The 26,956-nt window shown below is 41.7% G+C and overlaps 1 protein-coding gene across 3 annotated transcripts in view; it reads left to right on the top strand.

Moving 5' to 3' along the window:
• Positions 1–26,956, top strand: part of RCOR1 (REST corepressor 1) — a 95,773-nt gene that overhangs the window by 13,707 nt on the left and 55,110 nt on the right. The window lies entirely within an intron of this gene.

Genomic DNA, 26,956 nt, shown 5'->3' on the forward strand with positions numbered 1-26,956 from the left:
CTTCATTGTCTCTACTCCTATAGGTGTCTTCCTGTAAGCCACCATCATCCGTAACTCAGATGACTGCAGGAGACTTCTAGTAAATCCTGCTTCTGTGTGTTAAGATGTAAGTCAGTATGTTTCTCTGCTGCTCAAAACCTCGCGGTGGCTGCACGTCACTCATGTAAAAGCAAAAGACCTCACAGTGGCCTTGTAAGACCTGCTCAGTCTGCTCTTGGATTACGTCTCTGACTTTATCTCCTTCACTTCTTTCAAGTCTTTGCTCAGATGTTACCTTCTCAGTGAGGCCTATCTTGACCTACCGATCCATCCGTAAGTGTCTTATCTCTAAAATATACTTAAAATCTAGCTATATGCTGTATGTTTCCAACTGTATGACATTCCGGAAAAGGTAAAACTGTGTAGACTGCAAAGGTGTCATGGTTGCCGGGGTTGGAGCGGGAGGGAGGGGTGCCTAGGTGGAGCATAGAGGATTTCTAGGGCAGTGGATATACTCAGTGTGATACCGTAATGACGGATGCGCATCATTATATGTTCAAACCCAGAGAGTGCACCCCACCAAAAGTAACCCTGTGGTACAGTACGGACTTTGTGTGATCATGACATGTCAGTGTAGGTTCGTCAGTTGTAACAAATGTCCCCTTCTGGTGGTGTTGATAGGGAGGCTGTTCATGTCGGGGGGGTAGGGGATATATGAGAAATCTCTCTGCTTGCCTCTTAATTTTGCTGTAAACCTAAAACTGCTCTAAAAGAGTAGTCTTTAAATATAAAAAACAACACTAACAAAAAAATCTTTACAGAAATCACATTTAAATAAAATTAATACTTACTCCCTAATATAATTAAATTTTCAGTCAACTATTTTTAAACAATTTGTTCAGATCAGGATTCAAACATCTACTTGTTGCATTAAAAAAAAAAAGCTTTATCGAGGTATAATTGACATTTAATAAACTGTCATATTTAAAGTCTGTAGTTTGATTAGTTTTGACATGTATACACCTGTGAGATTATCACCACAATCCAGATACCGAAGGGATCCATTCCCCCCAACAAGTTCCCTTTGTGATCCCTGCTGTCTGCCCCTCCACTCCTGAGCAGCCACTGACCTGCTTCTCTCACTATAGGCTAGTTTGCATCTTCTAGAGTTTTGTATAAATGGAATCTTAAATTATGTACTATTTTGTGTGGCTTTTTTATTGATTATTCCTCTTTATTGCTGAGTAGCATTACATTGTATGGATACACCAGAATTTTTTAATTCATTTACTTCTTGATGGCCATTTGAGTTATTTCTGTTGTCTTTATTTGGCTTTGACAAATAAAGCTTTTGTGAATATTCTACAAGTCTTCACGTGAACGTATATTTTCTTTTCTCTAGGGTAAATCCTCAGGAGCGGAATCATACAGTGGTTGTGTGCTAATTGTTTTCAGAAACCGCAAACTTTTCCAGATTTTACTTTATCAGCAGTGTATAAGAATTGCTCCACAACCTTGCTAACACCTGGTGTGGTCAGTCCTCTTCATTTCAGACATTCTGATATGTGTATCTCATTGTAGTTTTTAACTTATACTTGCCTACTGGCAAATGATATTGAGCATTTTTTATATGATTAACCATTCACTTCACTCTCCTGGCTCCATGGCTTGGAAGTTCTCTTACATCAGTAAGTTGGGACAGTTGTAGGGCTCATCTTTCCCATCTTTCGAGGATCACTGACCTTTGTTGCTTGATGTCTATTGTCTGGAAGACCATTGTTTTATTTCGTTTTTAAATTTTTTAATTTTTCAAGATGGAGGCAGCATAAATCTGGTCTCTCTTACTCCATCTTGAGCAAAAGCGCACACAGTGAGTTTGTTTGTTTGTTTGTTTTACAATGAGTTTTAATATATAAATTTTCCCGTCTTTCTGTTTTCCTTATAATTTAGCTGTAGACAACCACTGGATTGTGTGGTGAGTTTTCCTCATTCTGGGTTTGCTGATTGCATGCCCCGTGCTCTTTTTAACATGTTCATCTGTGCTTTATATTTTCTGTAAACTGGTAGGTGGATTTAGAGGATTGATCGATTTCTGATTAAATTTATTTGGGGCAAGAAGAATTCATAGGGGATATTTGAACCATCCTATTTAAAGCGAAAACCTCCATTGCGCTCCTTTTCCTGCTTTACTGTCTTATTTTCGTAGTACCTGCCAACATACTACAAATGTACATATTTGTTTAATGTGTGTTCTTAGTTATAAACTCCAGAAAGTCACGGGTCGGTATTTACTGCTGTGTCCCAAGAGTCCAGAACACCATTTAGCACATAGTCGGCTAAAATCTCTTGAATAAATAAGTGAATAAAATATGAAGGCACGGAACTGGTAAATTGTCCCACCCTTTACTACCATCCACAAAAATAACATTTCTTTTATTAGAATAATTGTGTTTAACGTTCTTAAAAACAATGTAAAAACCTTTGGGGCTCGGGCAATTGGGGATCCTAGAGGTGGGCTTGGGGGAGGGCTGTGAAACGGGCTCAACTTCTCTGAGACTCACTCTCCTTCTGCAGCTACCACAGGTTCACTGGCTCTTTAACGTCCTGGTTCAAACTCGCAGCCTTTTTCAGCAGAGACGAAGAACATGCTCCCGTGCGTAGGGCGAGACCGCTGTTCTGTCAGCCCAGAGGCCTCAGCGGAAGTTAAATGGGAGCCCCAGGACTTCAGGAGTTCCTGGCAAGACCCACATCCCACTCGCCTTTCCCTTGTCACTCCCAGCTGCTGTCACTGTCTGCCATCCCTGTTCCATCTCATTGTGTGCTTTTTTTTTAGTAAATAGTCATCCCCTATCCTGTAGACTCTAATCTCTAATAAGAGTCTTTTTTTTAATTTATTTTTTTGAGCCCACCCTGGACCTTCTCTTGAAACCATCACACTGAGCCTTTTGAAACTCGAGGTACATCAGCAGAATCCCCCAATCCTGTTTCTTTTGTGAGTTTCCCTACGCCCTCGTTCTGACTGAAAATTCCTTGTCTTCCGATTGCACTGTTTTCCTTGCGTTCCCTTCAGGTGGGACTTGCTTTTTGCCCCGCATTCCTCATGTCATATCATTCCTCATATCCTCGTTTGGTTTTTTACTTTTCCTTGAGGAAATATTACATATAATTAGTGGTGATATTTATAGCAAAATTAAATGTATGTATTTTTCATAGACATAAAATTCAAATCAAGACATCTGTCAAATTTATATGCTGAACCAAAGTTTTGATTCTCAGAATTTAGCAGTCAGCCATGATTATGGTCCAGGGCCACCCATCCGTGATTTCACATGGGCCTAGAAGTGGGTTGTCAGTTCCAGTCGACATTCAGTATTATATGAGTTTCAGGTGTACAGCATAGTGGTTAGACATTTTTATAATTTACAAAGTGCTCACCTGACAGGTCTAGTACCCACCTGGCACCTACACAGTTATTACAATAGTATTGACTATATTCCCTATGTCGTACTTTACATCCTTGTATCTATTTTGTAATTACCAATTTGTATTTCTTAATCTCTTCACCCAGCCTCTCAATCCCCCTCCCATCTGGCAACCATCAGTTTGTTGTCTGTATCTGTGAATCTGTTTCTGTTTTGTTCACTTATTTTGTTCTTCAGTTTCCACATATAAGTGAAATTTTATGGTATTTATCTTTCTCTGATTTATTTCACTTAGCATAATACCCTCTAGGTCCATTCATGTTGTTGCAAATGTTAATATTTCACTCTATTGCTGAGTTAATATGCCATCGTATATATGTATATCACATCTTCTTTATCCATTTGTCTGTTGATGGGCACTTAGGTTGCTTCCATGTCTTGGCTACTGTAAATAATGTGCAGCGAACACAGGGGTGCATAGATCTCTTTGAATAAGTGTTTTGGATTTCTTTGGATAAATACCCAGAAGTGGAATTGCTGGGTCTCCTTGTTCTTTATTGCCACTTCTGTACCATTCTTTTCCATTCCCTAAAATCACCTCACCATGAATATGTTGTCAGCAGATTACTCACTCCTGTGACCTGCCTTTCCAGAGCTCGCTGGGGAGGAGTGGAGCCTTTGCCAGTAGGAGTGTTCTTCTTTATCTCTGATACTGCTTCTTGCATTAATGCCTACTTTGTCTAATGTTGATACAGTTTCTTTCCGTTACTGTTTGCACAGTGTCTTTTTTCATTGTGCTTTCAACCTTTCTTTATTCCGAGGTTTTAGGTATGTGTAAACAGGTTTTTATCCAAATCTTAAAAGCAAATCTTTGTTTTTACCTAAGGCATTTAGTTCCATTTACAGTATCATGTAAGTATTTACCGATATATTTATATGTAGGTCCACTGACTCAAAGCTTTCTATTTATTTGATCCACCTGTTCTGTTTCTTTTTTTATTCCTTTGACCTTCACATTGATTTAATGTTTATTATTACTCTACCTTCTCTCCTTAGCTTGGTACAGTTATATGCTGTTTTTAAAAATACTATTCTCTTAATGGTTATCCTAGAAGTTACAAATTTTTTTTTGGTTTTGCCCGTAGCGTTTTTTATTGTGGTAAAATGCACATAATGTGTATTTTACCACAATAAAAAACGCTACGGGCAAAACCAAAAAAAATTTACCATCTGTAACCATTTTTATGTGTACAGTTTAGGGATATTAAACACATTCACAGTGCTGTTTAACTATTATACCATCCATCTCCATAACTCTCTTCATCTTGTGAAACTGAGGCTCTATACCCATGAAACAAGAACTCTATTCCCTCCTGCTTCCAGCTCCTGACAATCACCACTCTACTTTCTGTCTCTGTGATTTTAGGTATTCTAAGTATTTCATATATGTGGAATCATACAGTATTTGTTTTTTGTGACTGGCATATTCATTTGGCATAAAGTCCTCAAGATTCATTCATGTTGTAGCATGTGATTTATTTGCTTCCTTTTTAGAGCTGTTTGCAGGAAAGTTTTGCTAGATATAGGATTCCTAGTTGACGGTTTTTTCTTTTAGCACTTTGAATATGTTGGCCCACTGCCTTCCTCCAAACTTTCTGATGAGAAATCTGCTTATAATCTTATTGAGGCTCCTTTGTACGTGATGAGCTCTCTCTTGCTGCTTTCAGTATTTTCTCTTTGACTTTGGAAAGTTTGATTATATTGTGTCTCGATGTGGATCTCTGATTCCTCTTGGAGTTTGTTGATCTTTTTGGATGTTTATATTCATGTATTTTATCCAATTTGGGACATGTTCCATCATTATTTCTTCAGATATTCTCTCTGCCCCTTTCTCTCTCTCCTCTTCTTCTGGGATACGCACAATCTGTATGTTGGTCTGTTCGACGGTATCCCACAGGCCTCTTGCATTGTGTTCATTCTTCTTCGATCTTTTTACTTTCCATTCCTAAGACACTATAATTTCCGTTGTCTTGTCTTCAAATTTCTGGTTCTTTCTTCTGCCTGCGCAAATCTGCTTTTGAATCCTTCTAGTGAATGATGCATTTCAGTTATTGCACCTTCAGCTCCAGAATTTCTTTTTGGTTTCTTTTTAGGTTTTCTTTCTATTGCTGTTTCCATTTTGTTCATACATTATCTTCTTGACTTTCTCAACATTTTCTTTTAATTCTTTGAGCGTCTTTAAGACCATTATTTTAACGTCTTTATCTAAGTAGATCTGCCATCAGTTCTTTTAAAGGGATAGTTTCTGTTGAAATTGTTTTTTCTTTGAATGGGCCATACTTTGTTTCTTTGTATACTATGATTTTTTGTTGTTGCTGTTGAATATTGTACATTTGAATTTAATAATGTGGAAATCAGATTTCTTTCTCATTTTTGAAGGTTTGCTATTTTTGTTTTTCTAATTGTTGCAGGCTCTCTCTGTGCCAAAGGTCACCCTCAGGTGTTAATTTAAAGTCTTCTCAGATTTTTTACTGAGTGTGATCTTTTCCGTGGGCACGCGCAGTCACTTTCTAGTTTTCTTTGTATGTGCAATTACTTTTGAATGGCCTAGTCATCCATGTCTGTCTTCAGAAAGGGAGAAAAGGGGAAAGTAAAGTGGGGGAAGGGTGCAAGTCTGTTAAATTACCCTGGAAGTCACTGCAGCTGGAGGAGGAGAGGCTTGCTACAGGGAGGGAGGTGAAACAGTAATGGCCACCGCCTCTGGTCTGCACCTCCATGATCAGAAGCAGCAGCCAGCGATCAGAGCGCAGATTCCCAGTGTTTGGAGGACAGGGCCCTTTGTGCCCACTCCAGCTCCTGCAAGCAGGCTGCTTTAGGAACTGATGCACAGCCACCTGCCCCATGGCCGCAGGTGGAGGATGGGAGGCTGCTACTGTGCCAGAGCTGAAGTTGACCAAAATTAACCAATTTACCATTTAAGCCTTTCTCTGGAAGTTTTAAGCCTCCAGTAGACTCCAGAGTTCCAAAATAGCTACATTGGACAGATTCTATAAGTGTATTGCTGTCTAGGCGGGGAGACAGATTCTTGGTACTTTCTACTCCGCTGTCTTCCTAGAATCCTCTCCCCTAGAAATTACAGTTTACACCTTGATTTATCAATCTGATGTGAACTGGGTGCTTCTACCCTCTTAAGGGCAATGCAAGGGCCGTAGAACACTCAGCTCCATTTACCTCCTTGTGCTCCCTTTGTAGCTTTGCTGTTTTATATTTTAAGTCTTACATATTTTAATTCCTATAACACACTATCATTTTATGATTATTTTGTTTAGATTTATTCACATAGTCACCCTTTCTGTCACTCACTATTCCTTTGTATACCATGTGAGCTTATGTTTGGGTTTAGTTTTCTTCTGCATGAAGAGTACCCTTTGATATTTTCTTTAGTGTAGGTCTGCTAGTGATGAGTCTGTCTGAAAATGTTTTTATTTTAGGTCATCCTTGAAAGTAATTTTTATTAGATATAGAATTCTTTCAGCAGTTCAGAAATATTTAATTGCGCTTTGGCTTTTTTAGCAGATTAACTGTCAATATAATGATAATCTGCCTTCTTCCCTCAGGTTGTTTTAAAACCTTTTGTCTTTGTTTTAGCCATTTTGTCGTGATGTCCCTAGGCATGAAAAAAATTTTTTTTTAGGCTTACTCTGTTTAGGATCATTAGGGCTTCTTGAACCTGTGGCTTGCTGTCTTTCATTAACTTTAGGAAGTTCCCAGCTATTCAGTTATTGCTTCTGATCCATTGTCTTTCTCCTTTCTTTCTGGAATTTCAGTTTCATATTTGTTTTGTATCTGCCTCTTAACCTCTGATCTGTGTTTTCCAAATTTTAATATCTCCGGGCTTTATCTGAGATATTTTATTCTCACTTGTCTTTCTCGTTTTGCCTGTGTCTGTTTTTTAATTCATCCATTGAGTTCTTAGTTTCAGTTGTATAGTCTTTTTCTTATACAACTTCTTTTTGGTTCTTTTATAGTTTCTAGTTCTTTGCTAAAATTCTAAATCTTGACTTTTATCTCTGGGAACATTGTAAGTAAGTTATTTTTAAATGTGGTGTCTCTAATATATGGAATACTTCTGTTTTATATGTCTTCTGTCTTTTGTTGATGTTGTATTATTTCCTCATGTGCCTGTTTATTCTTGATTGTGTGTTTTATCTCAAGCTTGCAACTTGCAAAATTGTTTATAAAAAAAGAATTTGAGGCCTAGGATAATATTTTCTTCTGGAGAAGATTTATTTATACCAGCAGTCTAGAGTCACCTTAATCCAGTTGCAGATGACCCAGTTGAAGTGGTTCAGAGCTGAACTGCAGTCCTTTTGAGGGTCTGTTTACTTCAGTGTCATCCTTAACTCCTAGGGTATAGCCTTTAGGAATCCCAACCCAAAGAAAAAGGCAGTCACTGACCGCTGTCTTTTCCTCCCCTTCCTGACGGCAGTGCTTGGAGTCCAGTGTCCATTGCTCTAGCTCCAAGAACCTGTCAGATGTATTACTCAGTCGCTCAGCCTCTTAATGGTCCCTTCTAGAATTGGCAAATGTCTTTTGGGGAAAGTGACCTCGGTAACTGGACTTTCCTTCCTAAGCTTCAGTCTCTCCTGCATTCTGGCCCCTGCGTTGTTAGTCCGCTGATTCCTTCAAGCAGATGTTTTTAATGTTTAGTTCAGTTTTCTCTCATTGTCCTCAATGGGAGGGATCCAAGTGAGTCTGTTACTAGAAGTAGCTTCTCTCTTTGTCACTCAGTACAGCAGCGTTTGTAGTCTTCTGTCATTTCGGTATCCTTTAAGATAATTCATCCCAGAGCAACTGAAATGGCCCAACAGTGAAATCACGGTGACCCTGATTCTTCAAATACCTTGGCTTGTTTAGTTCCTTGGCCTCTCTGCCAGGTTTTCTGTTCTCCGCTCCATCTTTGCCACCCCTTCCCTTGAGTTGCCATTATCTGGGACTCCTCTGCCATTTCAGTTTCAGGCCTCACACTTTTCCCGCCTCTTCCTGAGCTTTCTACCATCCTGTTGCCCGCAGCCTTCAGCCCCATCCTGACTCTCAGTTCATTGATTCTCCCACCTCTTTTCCCTGATCATTCTCTTGCGTCTGTTCGCTTTAATCCCATCACATTGTCATTAGGACACATCCTTACTCCTACTTCCTTGTTTTCTCTCATTTTATCTACGATCTTGGGTGAGCCACAACTCGTCTTAGCTTGGATTCACCCGGAAAAGCTAAAGCTTATGTGCTGATACTTGAAGTTAGAACGAGGGGTGAAAACGAAAGTGAGGCAGAGACGGAGAGAAAAGAAATACAAAGTGGTATGCTATCAAGCTGGCCACAGCCTCACAAGAACCCGAGCTGGTTGCTAGGTCATGCTGGAAGTCTCTAGAGAATCATGACGCCTCTCAGAACACTCCCGGGAGGGCAGGTATGTGGAGAGGACAGTTCAGGCTCTTTCCCATCTCTTGTCTCTTAGTGGTCAAAGTTGCCCCACAGAGTCTAGAATATTCTGTGCTTTCGAGTTTCTTACTTGGGCTCTCCAGGCAGCTGCTGGAGAGGCAGCCGAATTTGAGCATTGGGGCTGCTGTGGCTTCACAGTGGCCACAGTGAAGGCCGCCAAAGTCCAGCTTTTACCCCCCGGGGGAGGCAGAGACAGCTGATGATACTAGGAGAGGAGACACAACACATGTAGTGGGCTGGGGCTTTCGAAGCTCATGAGCTTTGGCTAGGCCTGGGAAGTAGAGCAGCAGGCAGGTCTGGGTGAATTTGGGGGAAGGCGTGCGGACGGCATCTGTCACGGCATGTTTAATCCAGCCTTTTGCTTATTCTTCGCCTGCATTTTCACAGCCGAAGGTGGCTGGAGAAATCATACTGACTAGTCTCACTTTAAAGTCATGATCACCACAATCAGGCAGGCCCATTATAGGGCACATTCTGTTTTATTGCTGCAGTTATTCACCTAAATCACATTTAAATATCTCACTTTAAACATTCAATTCTTCTTTCTCTATCCTTTCTTTATTTCACTGGGGGGAAAAAATGGAAACAATTGGAAGAAAACTTCCACAGGCTCCTACTGCCGTGCGGGCCACCGTCCCATACCGGTGCCTGATCCTCTGCCTTATCTTCTCTGACTGTTTATGCTCCTAGGTAAGGCCAGCTCTTTTGCATGTACATTAGACCCTGTTGCCTGTATCTACTCAGAGACATCACTTACTCATCCTTTATTTGCGTCATCAGATTTCTCTGTTGTAGTCTCAACAGCATATAAACATGCTATTTCTCCTTTATTTTAAAAAGATTCCTCTTGATAATTGTCTATACTCTGTTTTCCATTTCTTTTCTCCTGTTCTCTCTTGAACACATTCGCTCAGGCTTTTGCTACCACTGCTCCTCCAAAATTTCTCATAAAGTCACCAGTGACCTCCGTATTGCTAAATCCAGTGGTCAGCTTGCACTCCTTACCTTATTTGAACTATTCATCCCAAGACCCAGTAGATCACTACTCTTTGATCTCAGGGTTCTCCAGAGAAATAGATCCAATATATATATATATATACGTGTATATATATATATATATATATACACATATATATATGTGTGTGTATATATATATACATATATATATGTATACACACACACACACACACACACACACACACACACACACACACACACATACACACACACACACACACGGGTTTATGTGACCGTGGAGGCTGAGAAGATCCAAGATCTGCAGTTAGAAAGCTAGAGATGCAGAGAGGTGATGGTGTAAGTTCTAGTCCAAGTCCAGAGGCCTGAGAACAAGGAGATCCATTGTTCGAGCGCAAGCAGTTGGACTGGAGAAGTTCCCTCTTACTTAGCCTTTTCGTGCAATTCAGACCTTCAACTGCTCAGACAAGGCCCACCCACATTATGTAGGGCAGTTTACTTAGTCTCTCAATTCAGATGTTGATCTCATCCAAAACCGTCCTCACAGATGCGCTCAGAATAACGTTCGACCAGTGTCTGGGCACCCTGTGGCCTGGTTAAGTTGACATATAAAATTTACCACAAGACCCTTTCTTCTGGTCGCTGTCACCCCTGGCCTCAGCTCCAGCTACTTTCTCTTTTCCTCCGCTCCATTTGCAGGGGCCTCCTTGCTATTTCTTGACCATTGTGAGACATGCTTCTGTTTTAGGGTCTTTGCCTTAATTTTTCTTCTGCCTGCAGCGCTTTTTCTTTGCTCCTCTGCCTTTCCCTTCACCCTTAATCCATATGGCTCTTTTTCTCTGTGTTGAAATGTCACATTCTCAGTGAGGCTTTTCCTGGTCAGTCTGTCTAAAAATTTCAGCTGCATCCTTGGTGCTTCCTGTTCCCCTTCCTTGCTTGCTTAATTTTTTTTCTCATTCACTCTTATCATTATCCAACATACTTCCTTATTTATCTCGTTTATCGTGTGACTCCTCCAACTAGAAGGTAAGCTCTGTGAAGTGAGGCATTTCAGTCTTGGAGCCTTTTATACCCCAGCTTCTGCACTTGTGCCTGGTGCCAGTTTGTGTCTCAGTAACAACTTTCTGATTATTTTAAAAACATGGAGTTGACTTCCCATGAAGTTGACAAAATATAGGTTTCTAGCATGCAATTCTCAACAATGAACGCATTTATTGGCTTACAGATGCCTTTTATATGCCTTTTATAGACACACCTTTTATAGTCTTACCTCTGGATGAGCTGACGTAATTCTTGGGGCACCTTGCCAGCCCTCTCACCTCCTTTCCCGCTAGCTTTACGTGTGTGTGTGTGTGTGTGTGTGTGTGTGTGAGAGAGAGAGAGCAGCAGCAGTGTGCTGAAAGAGCTTTACAAAGACGATCTTATTTAATCTTTATAACAATCCTACAACATAAGTGGTATCATCTCCATGGTACAGATGATAAAACTGAGATTTAGAGAGCTTAAACAACTTGCCTGAGGTCTCAGTTGGTAAGTGGTAGAACCCAGCTTGGAGTAACTTGATCTAGATCCTGTGTTCTTGACTATTTTTACATTATATGCCACTTCCTAGATATAGAGATGTCACCTTGTTTTGCATCATGCAGGAACTTCGGAGGCTTGGGCAGGCTGTTTAAGTGTCTGCTTAGCATATGCTCAGCACAGAGCATCCGCTCAGAGCTGAGAATCCTCCCCAAGGCTGGAGCAATGACTAAACCTCAGGCCTTTCTCGGCTTGCACCTTCCCAGACCTCCCCGGGTCAGGCCTCTGGTAGCTTTCTGTGTCCAAGGTCTGAGCCTCGTCCAGGAGATTCGAAGGATGGCGGTTACTGCCATTACAAAGGATCTTGTCCTTTTTGGCTGAAGTAATCTGTCCGCTCCACCTGCGTGTGGACTATTCCATGAAGCATTACAGGAGTCCCCTTGTCTGCCGCAGGGACAGTGTAACAGACCGCTCACATTTTATGGCTGAAACTAACAACTATTATTTCCTGCTTCTTGCTCAGCGGGGTAGCCGTTCTGCTGGCCTTGCCTGCTGGGCTTGCTTGGAGCGTCTCATGTGGTTGCCGTCTGGGGCTGGCTGGGGTCGGTGTCATCGGTGGCCTCACTGAGCTGCTGGGACAGCCGGACCTGTGTCTTCTCCATGTAGTCTCAGGGCCGGTTCTTTGTCCAGTTGGGGAGGATCTTCAGTGCGGTAGTCAGATTTCTTACACAGTGGCTCAGGTCCCCCCAAAGCAGGCATGCCAAGGAGGAAGCAGAAATTGCTAGTCCTTTTGAAATGTAGGCCCAGAACTGGGACATCGTCACTTCTGTTGCATTTCATTCGATAACGTGAGTTGTGGGCCGGCCCAGATTGCTTGCGAGGGTTGACTGCCTAGGGCGTGGGAGTGGGGTCGTTGATAGACTAGTCCAGACTGTGTTTGAGAGTGAACGGGAGGAACCTATTAAAAATCATGCCAGATCAACGGGTGTAAACTGGAATTCTCTAGGACTGAACTGGAGGTGTCCTGCTTGTGCCCTGGAGGAAGCAAGAACCTTGACTCTTTCCTTGTGATTGTCTCTGTGAACATATGACTGTGTTAAGTATGGTTCTCAGGCTTTAAATTGAACATGACTTCTAAACCCAAGGCAGCAAGTTGAATCTGAGAGCTCAGTGACTACAGAAGGAGCTCTTCATTTTAATGGTGGAGGGGAAAACTGGCATTGAGTTTACTGAGATGATTTTGTTTGTCTCCAGTGGGGAATTTTTTTTTTTTTTTTTATGCCTACAGCACCTGGTCTTCCTAGGTGCTGTCTCCATCCAAGTACTAACCAGGCCCGACCATGCTTAGCTTCCGAGATCAGACATCGGGCTTGTTCAGGGTGGCATGACCGTAGACCATGGACTGTGGTTCCACTGGGGCGCGAACCCAGGACCTTCTGTGTGTAAAGCAGACGTGCTCCCTGTGACACTGGAGCCACGTCCCAGTGGGGAGTTTTTGTGAGATATTTTTCAAAGTTGATTTTGACCATGCCATTTTCACTTATGCGATAACTTGGAACCTAATCTCCTAAGACAGCTCCATTCTGCAGTTAATCAGATGATCTCAGAGGCTCTTCCAGCTCTCAAGTTCTCTTCTAATCTTACAGAAGGTTGGTACAGGGACCCACAAGATGGTTGGAGAGCTGTAGTAAGGGCTTTCACAGTTCCTTTGTGACCTGGGGCCAGGTGGGATCCAGAAAACTTTATGGGGTAGATTTTTTTTTTTTTTACTCTGTACTTTGAAGGGAAGTTAGTTTGTAATCCAAAATGGAATTTGTTCTTAATAGAAAAGTTAACCGTAAAAGAAAATTCTAAAATTAAACATCGTGTCTTTCTGTGTATTGGCAGGTAGATGACCTTTAAGATCCATTTCGATGTGAGGTGCCTCTAGAACGTCTCACACCTACATGCATGTGCTCCTGCATGTGGTCTTGCTTCAGGCGTGCAGGGTGCAGGTCCAGGTGGCCTTCGCTGAAGCTGCTCAGGGGGAGAGAGAAAGCAGCTTCTGCGGAGGGCCTGCCTGAGGCCCTGCTGTATTTGCTGGGGTGGGAATGGAGGAGGTGTCATTGGAAACCCCTCGCTTGCACGCGGTGTCACAGCCTCTGTATGCATCCTGGCCACAGTCCTCTGTTGGCCATCCTTGTTGGCCATCCTGGCCAACAAACCTCTCCAAAACAAGTCTCTGCAGATTTGAATAGTTTGGAGATCCTTTTGGCTGAACAACTTGCTCTTGCGACTGTAGTCAGACAAAGCTCTACTTTCTGCCATCCATCCAGGGCCCGAGGGTGCCCCAACAGTGATTTCAGCTAGTATATGCCACATAAAAGTATTTTATCGATTTATGACATCTTTGCCACAGGTGTTCTTTGTTGCATTTTTAATGACACAGGAGCTCTAACTGGTTACATTTGTAGTAAGGAAGGCTCCCTTGGGATACTGCTGTTTGTCTACTGGGGAAGGGGAGGAGGGAGGTGGCTAAAACAGAGTGACTGTTGAACTTTATTTGCATTCATCGAACAGGCTCAGATGTATTGAGAGTCGGAAAATGTTAGCAATTTTATTTACTTTTGAGATGACTTTGACATATTAACTTTTAAAATTATTAAATAATCACGTGGGAGGATCACCTTCTATATGTGCTCGTTACAGCAGTCTTGGGAAGAGCGTTGGCGTTTTACTCGTGAGAGAACTAAGACTCACGTGCCCAGAGTGACATGTGCTGTAGCCAGTTGTTGTCAAAGCTTGGATTTGACCTCCGGTTTGACTTCAGAATTCTCTGGATTCTCCTCAACCCCCCATTTTGGTAACTTGGACAAAGATCCTTCCCAACTACACCGTCTATGCTTCACCTTCCACTGGGTGCGTAGGTGCGGCCTCCTTGGGCAAAAGGTTACATCTGGCTGCAATTTCATCACATTGCTGAAAGCATACTGAACATCGGGTTTTTTAACTTGGGACCTACAAACCCTGTGAAATTGTTTGCAAAATGTTATATGTGGATTTTTTGGGTGGAAAATGTCAGGATCCATAGTTTTAATAAAATTCTCAGAGTGGTTTCTGACTCAAGACAACTCAAGAACCATTGCTTTATGTCATTAATATTTTTCCAACAGGATTGTTAAGTGAATTAATACATATAAAGTGTTTAGGACAGTGCTTGACAAGATGTAAGTTCACTGTTAGTATTATTATGACATTAATAATTTTCTGTGGTCTTCAAAACTTTTAATGATTGGATGATTGTGGAATAGATTACCAGATGTATCAACTCCTTATTGTTGGCAATGTTTGGCCTTAAACTTTTTTTCTTATAAATAATTTGTAATGACTCGCCATGTATTTATAACACTTTCTTATATCTTGGATTATTTCTATAGATTCCTAAAAGTGAAATTACTGGGTCATGTGTATGAACATTTTAAAGCTCTTTAGACATATTGCCAGGTTGCTTTCCAGAAGGCGTGTACCAGCAGTATACTGCAGTCTGTTTTGCTGTATACTCTTACACTTGACAAATAGATAAATTTAATAAGCAGAAGATTGCCTTGTTTAATGCGTATTTTTCCAGTTTCCAGAGAGTTGGAACATTTTTTGTGTATTCCTTTGTGAGTTGTCTCTATGTCCTTTTCTCATTGAGTAGGGTTTTTATGGTTGAGTTATTAACACTTAGTCATCTGTTGCAAATACGTATTCTCAGATTGCTTGCCTTTTAAATATTTCCTTTTTTTTTTGGTGCAATATCTTCTTTTGTGTGTATATCTATCGTTTCTAATGTCTAAGTCCTCCTTCCCTCTCCCGGTTTTCCTTGTGCAAACTTAAAAATTTTCCTCTCTGTATATTCCTAAAATCTCCTGACATAAAAAATACTGAAGCAGTATATATTTATTAGAATGTATATGTACATATACAGAAATGGGCCCAAAGCAGCTATATTTCTTCATGATTGTGTAGAGTGTTTGTATGGATTGAACCATAATTTGACCTTATTGATGGACATTTTTTTGTTACTGATATTTGTAGTAATGAATTCTGCATGATCGTCTGTCTCCATATAATCTCTGCTCAGCGGGTTCACTTTTCTGTAGATTCCTAGCAGTGGCGCAGTTGAATCAAAATTTCAGTATAAACTACCAAATTGCCTTCTGCAAAGGCTGTTTTGTTTTTCATTTTGTTCAGATTTTAAGAGTAATTATCAGCCCTTTAATAAACTTAAGCATCTGTATATTTATGAGCCATTTGTTTTTTCTTTCTGCATAGTGCCTATTTGAGACTTTTGCCCATTTTACTTTCTTATTAATTTATAACAACTTTTTGTATATTAAAGGAATTAGCCCTTTGATATAAGTTTTGTAAATGTGGGGTTCTTTTTGTTGATGTGTAGTTTGGCTCTTCAAAAGTTTTAAATTTTGTGTAGACAGATTTATCATTTTATTTATCTTGATTTATCATCTTTATCATTTATTTTATTTATCTTCTTTAGTTTTGCTCGTTTTTTGCACTGTTAGAAGTTTTACAATTTAGGGAAAAGTTACTTGAACAAAGGAAGAGTGCCCTTTGCCAGAAGGGAATGTTCCTTTTCTTTTCTCTAGTCTCAGTGTATCACAGTTTAGTTTTTTATAGTTCTTACAGTGTTTAAACATTGGAAATAAATATCCAAATTTAAAATAATTGTCTTCTTCACAATTTGAATTATACACTTCTTTTACTTCAGATGTCAGTATTTTTTAGATGTTGGTTTAGAAAAGCAATAAAAACCTTTAACTTTACAGATAAAATGTAGAATGGGTTTCTACCTGTGTTCAAGCCAGTTTGACAAACTTGTTTCATTAGAAAGAACTGTGCACCAGTCTTGGGAATAGCGCACATACAAATAGCCTGAGGTCATTATCAGTTCTGATGCAGAGGTTGTTTTTGAAGCCTTACTAATAGTTGTCTTTAGAAATATTGAGTGGGGGGTAGGTTTCAGGAGGGAGAGTCTAATGGACGGCTTTGAGACTCATCGGGAGAGGTGGATTTTAATGGGATTGGTGCTAGATAGATGTTATTCCTACCTTTATAGTATTGTTTTTGATACAGGTTTTAAATATGATTCTCTCGGGATTCTTTTCTTGATTTGTACAGCTGCCACTGTACTGTTCATGGCTGTATCCATGGGAACATAAATAGGATGACATGACTTTATAACTTGTTGCTAGGCAGATCTAGCTCGGAATGTAATAAAATTTTCTCATTAAAAAATGTTTGGATGGTTTACCTTCTGTGGGGGAAGGTAACTAAACAGTAGTTTGGAATTCAACTGTGAAATTGTGTAAACCCTTTATAGTGGAAAGGACTGGGCATGTTTTTAATTAATTGAATGTTTGGAATAGAAGCAAATTAGTTGAGATAACTGATTATGTACTGTAAGCTTGGCCTCTTAGGCTTAAAAGGTCAGTACTGTGTATGGACTAGATATGAACACCTGATCTATCTTAGAACAAGTAACTAAATTCTAGAACAACGACAGGTGTTTTAGGTGGTCCTTTATGACTCTGAATGACTTTCTAACCAAGGAAGCTTCATGGAGAATGAATACCTGTCTCTTATGTTGTTGAAATTTTAATTTTTTTAATTAAAAATATTTAATAGGTAATGTGTCATTGGTATAAAACAACTAAATTTCAAAAAGATATAGAGTGAAATGTAATTGCTCTCCTACCTACCTATATCTTCTAAGTCACAGTTCCCCAGAGGCTACCACACTTCTTATTAACTCCTTGTCTGATTATAAAGAATTATTTGAGTAGTTATTTAATAATAATAGCTAATACTTATGCATTTCTGTGTGCCAGCCACTATGATCAGTGCATTACAGGACAATCTTAGGAAGCAGTTAACCATTTTACTATTAACTACATTTTACTGGTAAGGAAACCAAGGCATAGAGAGGTTAAATAACTTGCACAAGGTTTAATATTTCTTGCTCACTAGATTGTTTGCTCTAGGGTTCATGTTTTGTGTCCGCTTCATCCCCCTGCGTCTAGCACAGTTCCTGTGGGGTTTGGGTAGTCTGTTAGTTTGAGTATGAAGGGTGTTTTTACATAGATGGTTGTACCCTCATTTATTAGCTTTGAACTCGTGTAGCTGTGACTCAGACTTCTCTTTGTAGAGAAGTTACGTGAGTATTTGAGCAGCACTGAATCTGCATGTTCATCAAGAGAACCTTAGGTTTCTGGATTTCATGTTGGGAACATTTGGGAGACCTGCCGTGGCGATTTGATAAGGTCCAGTATTTGGGAACGAGAGTGGTTAATACAGGGGTTGGTGCAGTTGTCATTATTCCATTCCCTTTGGGTGTGTTTAGTTTTTGCTACCCCTTTCCTTTCACTCCTGCCCCGACCGTATCTTGGCCCAATATTCTTTCAGTTTCTTGATCTGAGAGAAGGCATAAGTAGGAATAGAAGGAATCAAACAATGAATAAAAGTACTTTGTTAAATTAAATGCCAGTGTTAACAAGTGTCTGTGATCTTGAAAATCTGTATTTAGTGTAAGTTGTATGTAGTGCCTCCAGTATCTTTTTGAATTGTAGGATATAAGATTTTAGAGCTGGGTTGGATTATTGAGATGATTTGGCAAGAAGAAAATGAGGGACAGTTCAGTTTTACAGATAATTGTTGAACTATTTTCTTCGTTAAGTGAGGATCGTATTTATCTCACAAGGTTGATATTCAGGATTAAGAGATAACCTTTATAAAAGTATCGGTCTGACTTAATGGTAATACCAGTAGTTATATTAGCTGTGCTCTTAGTGTGTGCTAGCATAGTAGGGCAGAAAAGCATCGAGACATTATAGGAGAGATTGCAGTATGGGAAATGGAGTCAGGAAGGTCATTTTAAAGATTGTATAGTCTAAACTTGAATGTGAGGGCTGACCTAAGCATTAGAAATGGAAAAGAGGTTAGATTTGAGAGGATGCGAACAAACTATAGGGCTGGCAGGAAGGAAGGTTAAAAGATTGAGTTTGATGCCTTGGGTAACAGGATACTACGCACGGTACAGCAGTCTGGGGATGCCACTGATGTTTTGGAAACTGAAAAAATAGGTTAAGGTAAAGTAGTAATTACTGTGGCAGAACTAAGAAAGCTGAAACCAGAGGATGTCGTGACACTGGTATGAAGCAGGCAGGAGTGGCAGAAGCGGGAATCTCCAAAGGCTTCAGTGTGGTGTGGATGGGGCTAAACTGGAGGGCTCTAGGATAGGAAGTCCTTAGATCTCTAGATTCTGGCTTTACTCCAGCAGCCTAGTGACTGCCCTTTTCCTGTTCCAGCAGAGAACAAGTTTATTCTTCGGGGTTGAACCAAAGGGACATTAGATTTGAAGGGGGAAGGATGGGTGGGACTGGACATCAGAGGGCGGGTGGGAAGGTGTATAGATTAAGTGAAAGTTTGCATATTGAATGGCGAGAACCTCAGAATATCCCAGAATTCTTGCAGGCCCGGTTGTGACCAGATGAGGCAGCAGATTAGATTTCTTTGGGAGAAAACTGGCCCAGATGTAAAAGTCTGTGCAGCTCCTGACATTTGTCACCCTGTATTCCAGTTATTGTTGCATTATTGTTGCCGTTACTATTGCCTTAAAGCAAAACCAATTATTTTATCATCTCTCACAGTTTCTGGTGATCAGGATTTGAGAAGGGGTCAACTGGGAGATTCTGGCTGACTTGGGTTTCTCTCTAGGTTGTGGTCACGTGATGGCCGGAGCCCGAGAAGCAGGGATGCTGGAGCAGCTCGGGCTGGCCAGAACCTCTTTATTCATGTGGTCTCCGCATGGGCCGGTCCCGAGAGAACCAGGCAGGTGTAAGTTGTATCGCCTTTTATGACCGAGCTCCAGGTGTCACACAGCATCATTTCTGCTGTGGTTACTAGTCTCTTCATCTTCAAGGAGAGGTGACATAGATTCCTCTCTTGATAGAAGCTGAATCAAAATCGGACTTTGAGGAGAACATGTAGGAAGACGTCGTGGCCATCGTTGGAAGGACAGTTTACCCCTTTGGTTGGCATGCATTCCTGTTACATGCAAGTTGTCTTCATATCTTCTCCCAATATCCCCTCTTACCCAGTATGACCTTAACTCTGAGTTCAGGATTTTGTCATGTAACTCAGGTCCCTCACGTGTGGTGCTAGATCTGAACCCATGTGAACTCAGACAAGCATTCTCACGTTCCTTCCAACTTAAAATGGTGGGTCAGGCTTAGGACAGCTGCAACAGACACATCTGTTCAGAAAAGGGAAAACGGGCGGAACAGTCGCTGGTCCGTAGCTTTTCTGAAATCCAGCCAGGCACACATTGCCAGTTCCTTGATTAGGATGCTGTTTTGTTGCTTGGGAAAGATTTTCTAAGGCGTTTGGCTCTACTCTGAGACTTTTGTTTTGCCTTTTGAGTTATCCTTTCCCATAAGTAATGGCTGTTTTTTTTAAACGGTATTAAATACATATATAAAAATTTGTCTCTGATTTTTGACTACTCTAAATACCTCATAAGTGATGGAGTATTTGTGTTTTTGTGATTGCTTATTTCACTTAGCATAATGTCCTCAAGGTTCATCCACATGGTAGCCCATGTCAGAATCTCCTTTTCTTTTAAGGCTAATGTTTGTTATATAGATACACACCACATTTCGCTTATCGATTCTGTGGGGGGACAGTCAGGTTGTTTCCATGTTTTAGCTCTTGTGACTAATAGGTGTACAAATATCTCTTCGAGACCCTGCCTTCAGTTCTTGGGTGTATACCCAGGAGTGGAATTGCTGGATCATCTGGTAATTCTATTTCACGTTTTTTAGGGCGCACCGTACTATACCGTTTGACATTCCCACCAACATTGCGCACGGGCTCCAATTTCTTCACATCCTCAGTAACGCGTTTTTCCTGTTTTGTTTTGTTTTGGATGGTATTCATCCTAATGGGTGTGAAGCAATATCTAGTTGTAGTTTTGGTTCGCATTTCCCTAACGATCAGTGAAGTGGAGCTGCTTTTTTCTTGTGCTTCTGAGCCGTTTGCAGGTAGGCACACCTCAGAACTCTTGCAGGTTTGGTTCCAGAGCCCTGCAGTAAAAACGAGTGTGGAAATACAATGAGCTGTCATCTTTTTGCTGGCAGAGAGTCTTGCCTTTCTTTTGTTAAAAAAAAAAAGCAACACCTGTGAAGCACAGTAACGAGGTGCGCCTGTTTCTTCTCTGGAGAGATGTCTGTTGAAGTCCTTTGCCCATTTTTGAACTGGGTTGTTTTTTTTGTTGTTGAGTTTAAGCACTTTCTATATGTTGTGGATATTATTCCCATATCAGATCTGTGATATGCAAAAATCTTCTCCAAGAAATGGCTGCTTTTTATAGCTAAGTAGTTTTCTCCGCCTGCTTCGTGTTCATATCATTTTGGGAGGAACAAAGGCCTTCCTTTTGTACTGTTTTTATCTCTTTCAGTCAAACTGGTACAATTCGTTTAAAAAACTTGTAGGTTCTGGGTGTGCCCGTTCGTAATCCATTCCATTAAACAAAAGCCATACTTTCGAATCTGTGAGGAAGTCCTGCGCCCCCCGCGACGGTGCGTCCGCTGCGGGGCAGCCGTGCTGGTTAGACGCGGCCCTGGCAGGCTTCAGAGGGCCCCTCGGTCTGTTCGAGATGCCATTTTGGAAACTTCTTGGATCTTTCTGAGGTTTTAAAAAAAGTTTTTCAGTCCCACCTGGAGTCGGTCTTTTCTCCTGTGGCCATTTCTTATTTTGAGAATCATTTCGCGCTCAGGAGAGGCAGGAGTGAGAAATGGCTTCGTTTTTGATCCCAGCAAGCCCTGACTTCTGTACGTTGAACAGCTTGTTTTCCCCAGCCCTTCTCTTTCTTCTGTCGTTTTGTCCTAGGCGGCGCGAAGCCGGTGGCATTGTCGCTTTTCTGCCGGAAGTCTCCTGGCTAGACGCAGAGTTGGCCAGGCGCACTTCCGGTCTTCCGCGTTCGTGCCACGGTTCCCGCCACTGCATGGCAAGGGCGCCGGTTCTCCAGGGCACAGTCTTCTTCCTTCCACTCAGCCCCTCTGCAGTCGCCTCGCTGAGGCCCTTCAGGCTTTCGCAGCCTCCCCTGGGACTTGTTTCCACCTGCCACCTGTCCCAAAGCCAGTTCCACACGTTCGAGGTTTTTGTTGCTGTAGCATCTCCCTTCCAGGTGCCAGAATCTCTTCCACTTATTCTTCTTGCCGAGAGTGACCCCCAAAATTAAATGACGTAGAATAATTTTATGGCTTCCGTGGGCTACGAATTTGGTGCGAAGCTTGGCTGGCGAGTCTGGCTCTGGCTACTGCAGTGGCCGCGGTGGTGGAACCGGCACAGCACGGGGCAGGTGAGGCAGTGTGGCCGACCCGGCTTCTCTCTGCCTGTGGTCCCGGGGCCGCTCGGTGAGGTCCCTCTGCGCAGACCAGTGTGCGCTGCTGCTAGGGCACTCGGGTCGCTTGTGTGATGCTCGCTGACCAACAGTCTGTGTCCCAAGGGGAATCAGCAGACTCCGTTTCATCTCTTTATGTCTTAGTCTTAGAAGTCCCATCACACCATTTCTGCTGTAGTCACACATTTGCTCAGGTCGGAGGAGGAGGGAATGTAGACCTCACTCACCTCTTGCAGGCAAGAGTTCCAGTTGGTCACACTGTGAGAAGGTCACGTGAGATGGGAGAGAGTGTGGTCAGCTTTAGAAAATAGTCTGTTGTGGCTCTTGTGAAACAGACCCTTGTCTGGTCACCTGCGGGTGGGCCGAGCTACTTTCTTAATAAGCTCAATCTGTGCACACGCAGTTACCACCGGCTTTGCAGTTAGTACTCCCTCCTCAACTGTGACCGAACCGTCGAGGGTCATCCTAAACATGAAGAAAGCTGCTGTGCTAACAGTCTAACACAACAGCTGAAAGAAACTGAACGAAGAAACGGGAAATGCAAGCAAGTTGCAGAAGGAAAGTTCAAACTTCAGAAACGAAAGGCTTAAAGAACTAAAAAGAAGATGTTAAATTCATGACAAAAATAGGATGGTATAAAATAGGGAACCATTTAGAAAGCAAGAAATAATTCTTGAAAAATAGGGTAGCAGGGAAAATGTTCAATAGAAAACAGGAAATCTTCCAAAAGTAGTAGAGGCAAATAGGAATGAAAAAGAGAATGGACAATGCCTGAGCCTTGACTGGATCCTTGATTGAAAATGTTTGAGGTGAGAGGAGGAAGCGCGGAACTGTGAGCATGGGCTACACAGTGAGTGCTGATGAATGAATGTCACCTGAGGATAGTAGCAGCACTGTGGATATGGAGAAGAATGTCCTTCTTCCTAAGAGGTGTGTGTTGAAGGAGTTAAGCATTATTATCGTGTGCATTTTTAGGTAGTTGTGCGTGTGTGTAGAGAGAGAAAGACACAGGTGAGAAAGAATTAAAACAGTTACGGCATAATATTAATGATGAATACAAAAACAACAGAAAAGGATATGTCAGAGGTAACAGATAAGTTCAGGAGACTCAACATCTGAATTACTAGGTGTTCTAGAGAGACAAAAGAAAATCGAGAGAGAACAGTGATTAAGTGAATAATTGAAAATTCCCCAGAACCAAAGAGTTATAAATTTCCAGAGGGAACAGACCTGCCGAGGGCCCAGCGCAGTGAATAAAAGAAAAACAAATGGGTACATCGCAATGAGAATTTAAAACAGAAAATTGATCCCAGACTCTTCCAGAAAGAACAAATCAAGTCACAACGGGATTGAGAATCCGGATGACACTGTCATCTAGGTGGCAGTGGAGTAGTGCCCTCAGATTCTGGGAGCATTGCTTCCAATCGAGGGGTCTCTGTCAAATTGTATGTGTCAAGTGTGAAGACAAAGACATTTTTTAGACATGTAAGGCTTTTTAAAAATTCTTTTCAAGGAGGGTGCTTATCTGCCTTTTCTTTCTATATGTATAAATTTTGGGGGACCATTTTAGAATAAGTTGCAGACATGAGACTATTTTTGTTTCTTTGGTGTCTGCCAGGATTCTCCACTGTAAACTTATTTGAGAAGTTATTTTTATACTTAATGTGTAATAAATATTTTGTGAGGAAGTAGTTTGCAGCTTCTATAAATTCTCTGTCATTTATTTATTATTTATATCTGTGTGGATTCATGGTTTTCCATTTTATTCAAAATGTTGCAATTCTTAACTATCATTTATTTGATGCTCAGATTATTCCAGATTTGTCCAGTGGGAGCCCCTTCAAGCTGGCTCTTGTGTTGTTTAGACAAATCGGCATCGTTCATTTACTTCTGTGCTTGCTGGTGTATCAAAACATTCCACATTCATCTTGTATTTTCTCTGCCCCACGCTGGAGTCAGCTCTTTCTTTAAGGAGCACTGATTCCTTTTAGTGGAGGAAGAGTGTTGTAGAAACCAAGGTCTGGGCATTAGAGGTGCTCACGGCTGCCAGGGCATCGTTGCTTCCAGGCCTCTCAGTGAGCAGAACCAGGAAGACCTGTGTGTGTGTGCGTGCGCGCACGCACACACACCCCTAAAGTCTATTTCTGCACCTCTGTGTACCTATATATATATATATATATGTTAGAAACCATAAATTCACACCAGTGCCACCATTTTTGATGCATTACCAGCGGGTTCATTCTGACTCTCCTTTTTTTGTAACTGGTCTTTGACAGTGAAAGTCTGGTTCTCATTATCCTCAGCACATTGACCCATTTGCTTAATCCTGAAAGCTTAGCTGAGACCGCAGGGTCCAGGGAATGGGGAATTCAACAAGGAAGGTGAAGGGAACTCCTAGAGCGACGGTGAAGAGAAATCTTGGGATAATAGCTGTGCAGGCGTCGACCAACCAGCCCAGAGTGGCAAGTGCAGAACGCGAAGGAGTATCTTCAAGAAATAAACAACTGGTAGATAATCTGATGTGTTGAGATTTTTACTTTTAGTGGAAGTTTGGGGGAGTAAATTAGTATTAGGTATATAGAAAACCAATCAAGCAACAAAAGACAATTATTCCAGATAAAACAGGGTGCCCAGAAATGGGCCTGTAATAATAGTATGCAACATGATTCAGCTATGAATGGTATTTACACAGCCAGAAACAAACATTGATTTAATTAGAATATACTAAGCATATCTGATAATTGGAGGGAGAGGTGGTTTCTATAAGAAAGCCAGACCTTCTTCTGTATAAGAGTCTGGGAAAAAATTTCAACAGCAGAATAAGCGTGTTGTCTAGAAGGACCGGAAACAGCAGTAGAGTTGAAAATGACTCCACTCTGCAGAGTGAGGAGAGAGAGAGAGCCGTCACACCGAGCTTAAGGGAACGATGGACAGAATAAGCCAAGAAAAAACAGGCAAGGGCCTTAGGAGGTAAGTGGTAGCGTGGGATCACTTCTGAGTATTTGTTGTCGTTTTGGTCACCGTGCCTTTTGAAATCTTTGGGGAGAATGTGCCACCTCATTAGTCCTAAAACTAACGTGCTTTCCCACCCTTGCTAGTAGTTAGCCTCAGACGTGTGACTTTCACCCCGTGCACCAGGGCAAGGCTGAGACTGGGAGGCTTGTGACGTGCAGTGGGCCAGGCTGGCTGAAGGACGCGCAACTCTTCGGGCAGCCCGGCGCCCTTGCTGTGCAGCAGCCGCAGCTGTCACGCCTCTACTGAAGCAGTTCTCGGGGTGGTCTCCATGTCAGGCTGGCTGCGTGGCCACGGAGCCTGATTCTTTGACCCTCTTGGTGTGCGAGCCACTCAGTTGCTTACAGTAGCTAGAATGCGTTCTTTTGACAGTAAAAAATCTGACTGATGAAGCAGCTGGCACTAGGAATCGTGATCCCCAAGGAACTGCATTGGTTGGCAGCGCGGTCGTGTGTGAAGGCATGAAGGCTGTGAAGAAGGCGCGAGAGCTCGCAGGGGAAGCGACGGAAGAAAGCACACGAATTTTACGAACCTCACCACACCCACTCAGTAAAAAACAAAAGGAAACACATTTCCTCGGAGAGTGGGAAAGGGAGGTGGGGCTTCAAAGTGGACGGGGTGCTGCCATTTCATTTGGCTGTTAAATGGACTCTAGAAAGCACGTCCTTTCCTCTCATTTTGCTGATGGAGAAACTGAGTCCCAGGTACTTTTTTGAAATTTGCATATTTTTGCAAGAGATTGGTTATTCCTCAGTTGTTATATACAAAGGAATAAACCCTGGGATTATTGGGCCCAATTTCTGTTCATTGGTGTTGGGGGTGTTCTGTAAAGTTGAGTTAGAAACCAACTTCGCTGAGATAGTTTAACAATATGGGACTCACTTTAGAGTTCTTAATGTTAGTTGTTAGATGTCGGATGGTTTGCCCTTGTTTGTACTGAATAGTTTAATTATCTTCTCACTAATAATTGCTGTTATTAGGCAATGAGACTTGGATGCATAATAGAATCCAGATATCTTAACGAGAATGTTCTCATTTTTAAAGTTAACTCCTAGTTTACTTGCAGATGATGGAACTTTCATTGTTGCTCTATGAGTTGTTGACTGCGATTGTTTAGAATAATCTGATGGTAAGTTTTGAGTATTGTCATTAATGATAGGTATAGACTTAAAAAATAGTTTAGGAGATTGGAGTGGAAATGGTTGATATGAGTAAGTATACTTGCAAAATAAATGGGTTCCCTAATTAGATGGCTGTCGTGTATCTGAGTCTTTGTGGCTGAGGGTCGCCTGAGTTGATTATCCGTAGGCCTTTTAAATAAAAGGAAACTTATACTAGAGGATCTTTTTGCTGAGTTGGCTGGAATAAGTTGGAATTGCTGTAGATGAGAGCATTGTAACCAAGTCTCAAAAACATCGTTGTGATGGCATCTAGTCCTGGTGTCTGGATTGATTAAGTTCCTAACATGAGACAGAACCTCTGCTACTTTTTCTAAAATGCTATTTTCTTTAATCTCTGTAAGAAAAGAATCACTTCTTCCATTTTTATGGAACAGAAAGCTGAGGTCTAGAGAGAGTAGTTAACTCTCGCGATCTGGGCAGAGCTGGGATTCCGTTCCGGGACTGTTACACTGAAACCAGGTAAATGTTTGCTGCGTTAAAGAGCCACCGGCAGGGAACACTTGGGGGCTTGGGTGTCCCTTTACCCGGATGAGAGAAGGAATTCTGGGAGGTGAATTACGGGCGCCCCCTCCCCTACTCGCTTGCGGCAGTGATCAGATTGCTCAGACCTTTCCCTAATTCTTGTGTCCTCAGACTTAGTGTTGTATGTGACGGCGATGCTTCTGTTCTTCCTCACGCTAAGCTCCACGCTCTATCTGCTCGTTCCTCTGAACAGTTCCCTTCCAGTATTGTACTGTCCACCCCCATCTGTGTCTTTTATTGTGTCCTTTCATCAGGGAGCCTGATTCTTTGACCCCCTCATTGTGCGAGCCACTCAGTTGCTTACAGTAGCTAGAATGTTTGGGTGAAAATTCTCCAAACCTCATTTCTTCTAGCATGCTCTATTTTTATCGTTTAGAACCAGGTGAGCTTTTTTTTTTTTTTTT

This window comes from Pteropus medius, unplaced genomic scaffold, assembly GCF_902729225.1.
Source record: "Pteropus medius unplaced genomic scaffold, Ma_sr-lr_union100, whole genome shotgun sequence".
In the NCBI taxonomy this organism is placed as follows: domain Eukaryota; kingdom Metazoa; phylum Chordata; class Mammalia; order Chiroptera; family Pteropodidae; genus Pteropus; species Pteropus medius.